This window comes from Ostrea edulis, chromosome 3 (assembly GCF_947568905.1).
Source record: "Ostrea edulis chromosome 3, xbOstEdul1.1, whole genome shotgun sequence".
Taxonomy (NCBI): Eukaryota; Metazoa; Mollusca; class Bivalvia; order Ostreida; family Ostreidae; genus Ostrea; species Ostrea edulis.
The window spans coordinates 63,515,860-63,526,374 of record NC_079166.1 but is presented as its reverse complement, the minus strand read 5'-3'; positions in this window follow the sequence as shown (position 1 = coordinate 63,526,374).

Below are 10,515 nucleotides of genomic sequence, written 5' to 3'. Positions count from 1 at the left end.
ATACTATATATTTAGCTTTGCTATCAAAAGAGGAAGAACTACATTGCTTTTGAAATCAAAATGTCAGGTCAAAGTCACTACAGAGCTTCATAGAAAAAGTGTGTACACACATTAGTGGCCACATTTTTTTCTAGGTTGATCTGATACGCCATATGTAGCTTTGTTATCAACACTATTGATTTGGGGGTCAAAGGTCACTAAAGGACTGCAGAGAAAATAGCGTGTACATACTCTACAGGCTACATTTTTGCGCGACTGATTTGATCTTTCACATGTAGGTTTGTAATCAAGACAGCAAAACTAATAATTTTGGTGTTCAAACATCCAGATCTTACTGGACGTTATAGGAATACCTTGTAGACATCCATTGCGAGGGGATATTCCTTGTCTATTGGAGCTCTTGTTTACCAGATGAGAAGGGGAAAGGGGGATGTTTTCTCCATCGATATATTGGGGGGGGGGGGGGGATTTCACGAGATTATGGTATCCAACACATATCATTGGTTTTGAAAATCCTTTTATGATCTGCGACTCTGGACTAGCACCCTACAAGTCAGGAGAGGTCGTCCTCGTGGTCAGCCCTTGGAAGATGCAGTCACTTGTATGACTGTAGACATACTGACACTCTCTATATGAGTAGTTTTTCGAGCTGTTGTTCTTATTTGATATATATTTAGGTATTTTATTATTGTCATCGAACGTAAATTAGATACATTTTTTACAATGCAATACAAATATTTTCCCGCTAACCGTTGCAGCCCTCAAAGTCAATCAAGATTGGGCTCATGGCGGGTGTGACCGGTCAACAGCGAACGCTTACTCTTCCTACGCACCTGACCTTACCTCTGGTATGTCCAGGAGTCCGTGTTTGACCTTTTCTTCATTTTGTATTGTTTTTAAGTGTTTAGGAGATTAATCAATGTTCGTTCACTTGTTCATGATAACGACCGTAAAATTTGTGAAATACTGACATTAATTAAGTATACGAGACTGTTGAAAACTTGAAACCCCTTTAATATTAACTTCCTTATCAGTAGCATGCCTCGGTTTAAACATTTATCATACGCAGAACGTGCTCTCGCGTAAGGAATTCATTTAGAGATATAAAAACCATATGTGGGTTATAATGGAATATAGCTAAATGTGTGCATAATTATAGGAAGATGACGATGGAGAAGCTGAAATGATCCCGTTGGTCATAAAATTTAGTTGTTAATATACCGTGAAAGTCTTTATTCAGTAAACTATCGAAATACGAAACAAACGTAGAAGATTTTATGGTGTATTTTATTTCGAGTTCATGGGAATATATCAGATCCACATATGAATGAAAATGCAAATGGATAAAACGTCGTCGATGTATCTAAATGTCCAGTTGAAGGCCACAGCCAAAGATTTTTCTTCTCATGTAAAAGCTTTTAGATAATGTGACGACATTACCATTCTGTGTTTAGGTACTTGCGAGTATTTTGAATGGGAAGCTATTTCCATTCTGGAAATATTTTTCTCTTTCGAATGTGACGTTATTACCATCCAGATATATTTAGTTACCTCTTAATGTAATGCCCTCATAATTCAGAATGTCTTATAACCTAACAATCGATTTTTGTTGCAATTCACTGGTTCATTATGGTAGATTCGTATCGTACGGAAATAAATTTCTGCCGGGTTATTTAATCAAGTTCCCTCCAGGACTTGTCAAACAAATTACATAACAAATATCGTTTTGATTATATATATATATATATATATATATATATATATATATATATATATAAAAGATACTTTTGTGCTCTTTGTACAATCAAAGTATTTAATCTAATTAAAAAGGAATGTTTAAGCATGAATATATACATGTGTGTATATGAATTTCTTTGAGTTTGAAATATGAAGGAAACGTAGAATTTTCGAGAATGACAATTTTTAATCAATTTTAAACTTCTATAGATATGCTGTAGTCGCAAGTCTGGAAAGATCATATGAATTCAACCATTAGAGAATAGAGTAGTTATTTGTAGCTTGTGTCGTTGATCTGATATAAGATTTGATATTTTGTCATATTAGTACCCGCTATCAACCAAGATAAGATCTTTGATGCCAGAAAATGTAATTATTATATCCTTTGTCTGTTACTCCGCGCTTTTGCTTTGTAGTAGTATTGTGTTGACATATCGATTAAATACAGTACAAAGTATAGTTAGAACTCTGTTCAGCACAATATACCTTGGTCTTCATCGATCACAGTAGTAGTATCGTAATATTTCTATACTTCACATTCATTTCCCTTCCATCTTGTTACACGAGAGGACGTGAAAATGAATATTTTACCGGGGCTGATTTCAGTCTTAATTTTCATTGCTGTTTTTGTTTCCAATTGCATTTCACTGAGATGTTTTAAAACCGAATCCGTAAAATCTTACCCAAACATCGCATCGTGGGTGATCAACTGTGCTTTTGCAAACTTTGTTCATTGTCTGTTTATTTTGCCAATTGGAATCGGACTGTATTCTGTGGAATCAAAGGACTTTCAGTCAATTGAAGATATTTGGATGGGGATCGAGACGCCTATCTCACTCCAGTTTCATTCCGTGGCTCTTCTGTCCGTTATTTTTTTCGAGTATGTGAGATCTAAACGACTCACAAGAAGAACGTATGCCTTTTTGACGTGTATTGTTATAATCAGTACCGTTTTATTCATGGTGCCCTCAGTCATTATTAAGGTGGTTTATACCGAGAGCAACGTCACAAACGTTACGAATTCATTTAATACATCATCAAGACAGGACTTCGTTTCCACGGACAATGAGATGTATGCTCTCCTCTGCACAACCATCACTGCCGTCGTTTTGCCATGTTTTTTGCTCATCGTTTGTCATCCATTCTCCAGACAAAATTTTTCCTCAGGTAGGAAAGGAGGCAGTTTTCAGTGTTTGAACAGCGATGGGAAATCACCATTCATGCAGCCCGGCCCTTCGGATGAGTTCATCTCCGAAAACAATTACGACACAGATGACGTAGAACCAGAGCATGACGGGACACATGGTAGTTTTAAAAATCATCTACAGAGTAACAGCAAAAGTGCAGACGAGCGTCTTGATATAAAATTAAAAGAATTCCGTGACATACAAAGGCGTTTGCATGAGTGTGGTATGCTGACATCATCCATTGAAGAATCAGACGAGGAGTCGAGGGGAGATGATAGCGCTAGTGTCTCTGAAACTACTGACACAGAAATTGACAGGGTAATGGTCAGGAAGTTTTATATCAATGTAGTGCTACATTTTTTGTTTTGGTGCCCATGGATAACGATCAATTTTATTAATTTTAATTGTCAGCATTGTGAAATTAGTAAAACAACAACGTTTTTCGTATCTCTCATTCCTTGCATTGGGATGATTTTCACTCCTGTTTTGATCATTATGCCAAATATTCTCAAAAGATGTACATGATTTAATTTACTTATCAATGATTAGTTTGAAGAGTATTGTATCAATATTTTTCAACGGTTTTGTTTTTGAAAATTAACTTGAGAGTGTATGTATTCACATGATTGTATGAAAATACTTAGATTTAAGTTGTACATAAGTTCGTCCTTTTCATTCTATAACATTGTTCTTTACTACTTTAGAATATTGAAAATTGGATTTTGTAAGTGTGGACTTCTAACAACATTTTCTGCAATGTCATAGCTGCTGTAGCGAAAACAAAAACCTAGTTGCATAATGCGAACATGAGAAAACTATTTCCCATTGGATCACTACTTCATGCGCAACGTGTGACGAAAGCTTCAGGATTCTTGTTACACAACTACATTCCTCACGTTGTAGGTCATGTGTTAAATAAAGTAGGAATATTTTCCAACAGATTTAAAACATTTTGAAAGGTTTTACAAATTAAACGTTTAATTGACTTCTCGGGAAACGCTTTTATGTTGTGTTTTGTAATGATTAGGCTTTGCTTGTATAACACCACTTCATGAACCGTCTTTCATTAAAATCTGATATAGGTCAAGTCTATGGCAACATGTGTTCTACTGGTATATTGATGTAAGGAGAGGTGTGTTCTGATTATCAAAAATTGCAATTAATTTCTCTGACAAGTTAAACATTATTTAATAAAATTTTCACTGACAATCTTAATAGAACGTAAGCAGAAATATAGGGTGATTTACTTCGAAGGCTGTTATTCTGGAATTGAACATTTTTCGCCGATCTTCATTTCAAGAATCTTTGTCTCTATCGAATAAGAATCGGCATCCGTGAATCTTGTTCATGCATTAGATAGCACAGCATTTGCATAATTTGATTCTTTAGATAGCTCAATCCGCATATACCAAGATGCATAGAATCGGTTTGCTGAGAAACTTGTTTTACTTGCTTGTTTGATACGAGAGAGGAACGTAGTTTCTGTCACCATGAGTTCCAATGCATCCCTACACGCCAACGATAGTATTAGTAAAGACTCGCAGCAGATACACTGGGAGGGTGGTGTTGTGTTCAGTTTAGGAATTCTCAGTGCAGTCGGAAATTTTATTTGTGTGATTGTTCTGATATATATAACCAAATGCAAAACAATTTCCTTGGCAGTTTTTGGGCATCATTGCTTCCTGGACTTTCTGAAATCTTTGTACTGTTTTCCATATGGATGGAACACCATTTTCGCACAACAAATTCCGTATTGTGGATTAATTGGATCTTCTTATGTACTTATCACAACCACTTCGGCTTATAATCTTCTGGCTTTGGTTGTCAATGAAGAATATGCCACATTTTCGACAAATCAAGAGAGCAATTCTAACTGCGTTACGTTCGGAGTAGTGTTTGTATGGTTTACCAGTTTCCTCTTGAATTTAGGAGTTTCGTTGATACCCGCAAATACTTTTTACATAGAGGAAGTTCATGCGTGTATGTTTGTGTATGGGAAACCAGAAAGTTATATACTTCACATTTTGTGGATTGGATTAGTAACATGTGCGATTGTACTATCATTCAGAACGTTCTATCGTTCCTATAGAAGAATTTCCATTTTGATTAAAAGTTCAAAATGGGATGCCATACATAAATCATTAATTCAAGACATGAATTTCCTCTCTTCTGTCAATGAAAACTGTCATAGCAACAGTCAGGCCGATTACCAGTTTCATTCCAGACGTATTCTCGTCTACATATCTCTAGTTACCTCCTATGCGCTGTTTTGGTATCCTCTATTTCTCTTAACTATTGTTGATTACAGATTCACAGAGCCGAAAGTCTTGTACAAATTTCTGACCGTATTTGCATGGAGCCATACTTTGTTAACCCCTGTTTTCTGTTTTCTGATTGTCAGAGACTTAACAACTAAGGAACGATTGATTCGGGACTTATCTTCTAATCATTTCTACCTCAAAAACAAATCCTGTCGTTTGAGACGATATCGAATCACAGAAAAAGAAACGATCCATAATTTTGGTGTGGAAGACGGCCATTTGGCCGACCTTATTGACAAAAGTGAAATTGACGGAGCATCGAGTAACACCACGGTTCCCAGGCCCATTTGTATTGACAGGCATTCGATAAATGACGAAGAAACAAATCTCAATGATAATATAATTGTGCTAACTGCTTAAAGAATGGTCGGAGCTGCTTGTCTTTATTTATGGTGTACATGTATCTCTTATTGTGTTTCATAGGCAGGTTGTATAAAAGATCTGCTGGGTTGTTTTTGATGGGTTATTTGGGGGAAGGGCGCTGTAGATTCGTGGACTTTACTCTTCCCACAAAGGAGTGTCGATTTTTTCAATCTGTTAAGCTCTCAGAGAAGATTGATTTAATGTTTGTTCTTTGCTTTTAGTTCATTCCCCGGCTGTTAAAGAAAACTCGTGGAATAGTAAAAAACTGTCTAATTTCTTTTCGTTTTCATCTCACTTCCGGAAGGTAAATTACAGAAATTCAAAAATCTTATTGTACTAAAAGGACCTCTTTTATGAAGAATCGTGCGATGGCAGTTGCATTAGTGGTTTTGAGCTTCATTAATTATTTTCTTTATTTACTGTTTTATTTAGTTACAAGAAATAAATCAATACTCGCATTGCAAGGGACGGCGGTATAAGTGTCTCGGGGTATGGCTACCGATGATAGTATAGATATTGCTTGGCTTTTAATCGACGCTGTCGTCGATGCGTAAATTATATTGAAAAACGAATTGCTGTTGTATATAGCACATACACCTGTGTTTTCTCCCTCAGTGTTACAAACAGCTTACATAAGCTATCAAAAGGACAATTTTATAAGCATCAGTTTTCTTCCATATATAGTATTGTAAATGGCACCAGTCCACTGAGATCACTGTTGTGATGTTAAAGTATGCCCACAGTCTGCACATAATGAAGTTGATAATTTCAGGGGCACATTCTGCTTTGTAGGTATCTAATTCTGGTGCATTGTTCAAATTCACGCCTCCTCAGCGGGAATATACTGTTTAATACTGTTTTTTTCTCGATATGTTGACTGTTCGCTTTATCCAAAACTTGAATTATAACATACTTATTTAGGCATGGCCTTCTCACGAACAGAAATGATTCTGTTCACGACATCATATGATACACTTCTTCCTGCGGCATTGCGTATGTGATACAATATTGTTAACGACATTACGTGCAGAAATATAATACAACACTGTTTATAACACTGCATGTAGAACTATAATACAATACTATTTACGACACTGCATGTAAAACTATAATACAATACTATTTACCGCATTTTAATAATGCACTGCATGTAGAACTATAATACAATACTATTTACGACACTGCATGTAGAACTATAATACAATACTATTTACCGCATTTTAATACAATGATATTCAAGACATTCAAGACATTGTGTGCCGCAATGTGAAACGATACCGTTTGCAACATTGCATGCAACCATGTAATACAATTCTGTTGACGACACTTAAGCTAAAGTGCGATTAGCATCGGAAGGCCTCGGATACCAGGCTGAAGTGTGATAGGACCGTTTACGATATTATGATACAATAACTATATACTTTTACATATCAACCCGTGTTATAAGATAAATTACTAATATCTAGGTGGAGTATACACGTATCAACACTTCGACGCAAGTTACGTCTCTTGTCCGTCATCTTTCGGTGAAAAAATGTTGGTCTTTGGAATCCGGGACCTCTGACAAAACAGTCCAGTGCTCTACTGATCGAGCTAAAGAATGAACCCACTAGGCAGAGCTGGTAGGAAGACCATGTATCTAACACTACAACAATACTGTTTGGGGGGTGTATTCGGACTCGGCATGCATTAACATTACAGAAATCCCATTTATTTCAAAAAGCAATCCATCAGCTACTGTGGGGAAAAATCACTTTTGTTGAAGGTGTATTATCACCTTTTAAAATTCAAATTTTGTTGTATCTTTAAATTCTCTTATTTCCAATTCTATACATGTATTTAAATGTTATAAGATCTTAGACATCCAGCAAGATTTTTTCGTAATCCCTGTACGAAAATTTTCTAATCATCTGGATTTTCCTTAAATCCTTGAGTTTATGTTATTCTTAAAAGAAAAAATCTAACTTCCATCCGGAAGTTTATGTAAAATTTCTATAGGATTTTCTTATTCAAATTCCTTTAAGACTGTGTTAAAATCTATAGGAAATGCTTTTCTGTATGGCATTCATTTTCCCATTCCGGGCATTTTTTCATGCAATTTTTTCATCTTGTCACGTGAGAGTTATCTGTGACTAAGGTAGTTTTAAAAGTATTCTTAGCTGGGAAATTTCCTGAAAGTTTTTGGAGTGAAAGGTGCTATTTGCCATTTGAGATTGGAAGATGAAATGCTAGACCTACAAATAAGTTATATTGCTATACATTTTGGTGTGGTTTAGTTATGCGCATGTACACACTAGCTAGTATACACTAACTAGTATAGATGCAGTAACGGTCTAATAAGTGTAATTTACAAGTTTACATGTTTATTACAGTGTATAGAAGATCGAATACTCTCGAAATGTAAATTACAGTGTAATTTACAAGTGTACATGTCTATTACAGTGTAGAAGATGCAATAAGCTGCAGTTTAATGCAGATGAATTTACCATAGTAAGCATGTCTGTTACAGTATAGAAGATACAATACTCTGTAAATGTAAATTCCTGTGTAATTTACAAGTGTACATGCCTGTTAACATGCATTTTATGTACAAAGTTCATACCTTGTATATATACGTTACAATGTAGTAAAAAGACTGTTTTAAAGAAATACATGATCTATACTAAATGCTTCTAACATCTCTGTTATTGTGAAATGTTGTGTTCTGTAGATACAATGTATATTGTAAATATCTGTCGCAGTGTAAAACAATATATTGTCAAATATGTATGGATAGTAAAGGTCTCACAGAAACTGTAGAGAATATTCCATGTGTATAATGGTTTCATTTTTTTTCATGGTGGTTTTTACAAAAGAGTAAGAGTAGTTGGTTAATAGAAATAGCAATGGAAAGATTTTCCATGCAATGGATCCGGATCTGTTGAAATTAGTTTGATTTAATATTGATATCAAACGCCCTATCCGACCTGAGGAGTATTAATACTTGCCTAGATGGTCGAGCGGTCTAGCGCGCTGGTTACATGCTGCTAGGAGATTTGGTTCCCCGCAGGACGTGAGTTCAATCCCGGGCAGGGGCGGAAGTGGGTATCCAAATAAAGTGAAATTTCCTGTGCTTTATATTAAATATTTATTCACTTAGGGCAATTATGTTATCTTCATTTAAGAGTTCATAGCTATTTCCGTACTTTATTAAACGCCACTCTGATTCCACACACAAGTACTATGAAATTGAAACAAATGATATACTGGAGTTCCTAATTAACAATATCTTCCTGGTCTTTGGTGATCAGGTCTTCCAACATATGTTGGAATCCCCGTGGGCACGAATTGTGCTCCTTTGTTAGCTGACCTGTTTTTATATTCCTATGAAGCAGAATTTATTCAGAAACTTCAACGTGAGAAGAATAAATCTCTTGCTGTGGCCTTCAATTCGACATTTAGATATATCGATATTAATATCAATGATTTTCATTCATATATCATTTAATAACTTTTAAAGTGATGACTTATAAACGATGTTGATTGGTTGAAAAATTCGTTTGATTTCTTTGTCAAAATTTCGTTCTTAGTTCATCTGCACTAAGCACGCGGGATTACTTTTCTCTGGAATGCGTCTTCCCATCGTCGCAAACCACGGTTTTGAGTCCACTCACGCTCCCTCATATGATGGAGATAATCGAATAGAAGCACCTGTGGGTAACCGACGATGGCGTCTTCTCCGTTCTAATTTTAGCGCTATTCATTGAACTGGATTTTCCACACAAGCATTATATATAACGAAATGCATTTGTTTGATTTTTGTTTTTCATTGCTATCAAAAATTAGCACAACTAAAGATATGAATAAAATACAAATTAATTTCAAGAAACAACATACACAATGTACATAGGCGATGACGTGACAGAATAGTCAATATTTGATGACGTAGACCACTTACTGGTAGAAGTAGACAGATTACACGAGTTCCCGGTATGAATTGTCTGCTTTACGAGATCGATAACATGACGGAGCAAGTGGCGACTTCTGATCTGGTAAATATCAATGAAATTGAACTCCGTTATATGGGGCTCAGTCAACGAGTGCATTTTGAACGTTTTCCTCGATATTTAAATGGAGCCGAATTGCATTCCACCGTTCCAACGACACAACCAGTGTTCAACGTCTCCTCCAACACGATGCAGCATAAATCCAGTCACCGCTTGTTATCTTCCTGTATACTTAATTCAGCTTTTAACCATTGCACCTTTAATTTGGCGTATAATCCATTTAAATCTGCACAGTAACTGTTCCTGACCTGAACGCACAGCCATGCCGTTTTGTTTTTGTTTTCATTCTTGCCTATATGTATTCCTACGCGCCATTTCAGAAACATTAATTCAAGCTTTTTGATGGGAGAAACTATTTGTTTTTCTATCTTGAAAACATAATTAAATGATAAGAAATAAAACTTATAATTCTTTATTTGATGCATGTATCAAACGAAACATTGGACGGAAAACATTTTCATCAATGCGCGTAGCGCATTGATGAAGTTTTCCGTCCAATGTTTCGTTTGATACATGCATCAAACAAAGAATTATAAGTTTCATTTCTTAAATCATCTGCATATGGTGTTTATATCTCTCAACTGATTCGATACGCAAGAGCTTGTTCTGTTTATGGCCAGTTTTTAAATCAAAGCAGGCTACTGACAAACAAGTTGATGGCGCAGGGGTTCCAATAGTTTCGTTTAAAGTCAGCATTTCGCAAATTCTATTTTCGTTATAACGATCTACATGTAGTTTGACAATACAACCTAGCGCTATCATTGGTTCAAATGCTGTCTGACATGTTTCATACCGATTGTTAGGACGTTCTTGGCACACTGATTTTGACTATGGATAAGTCCATTTACCTGATCAAGATAT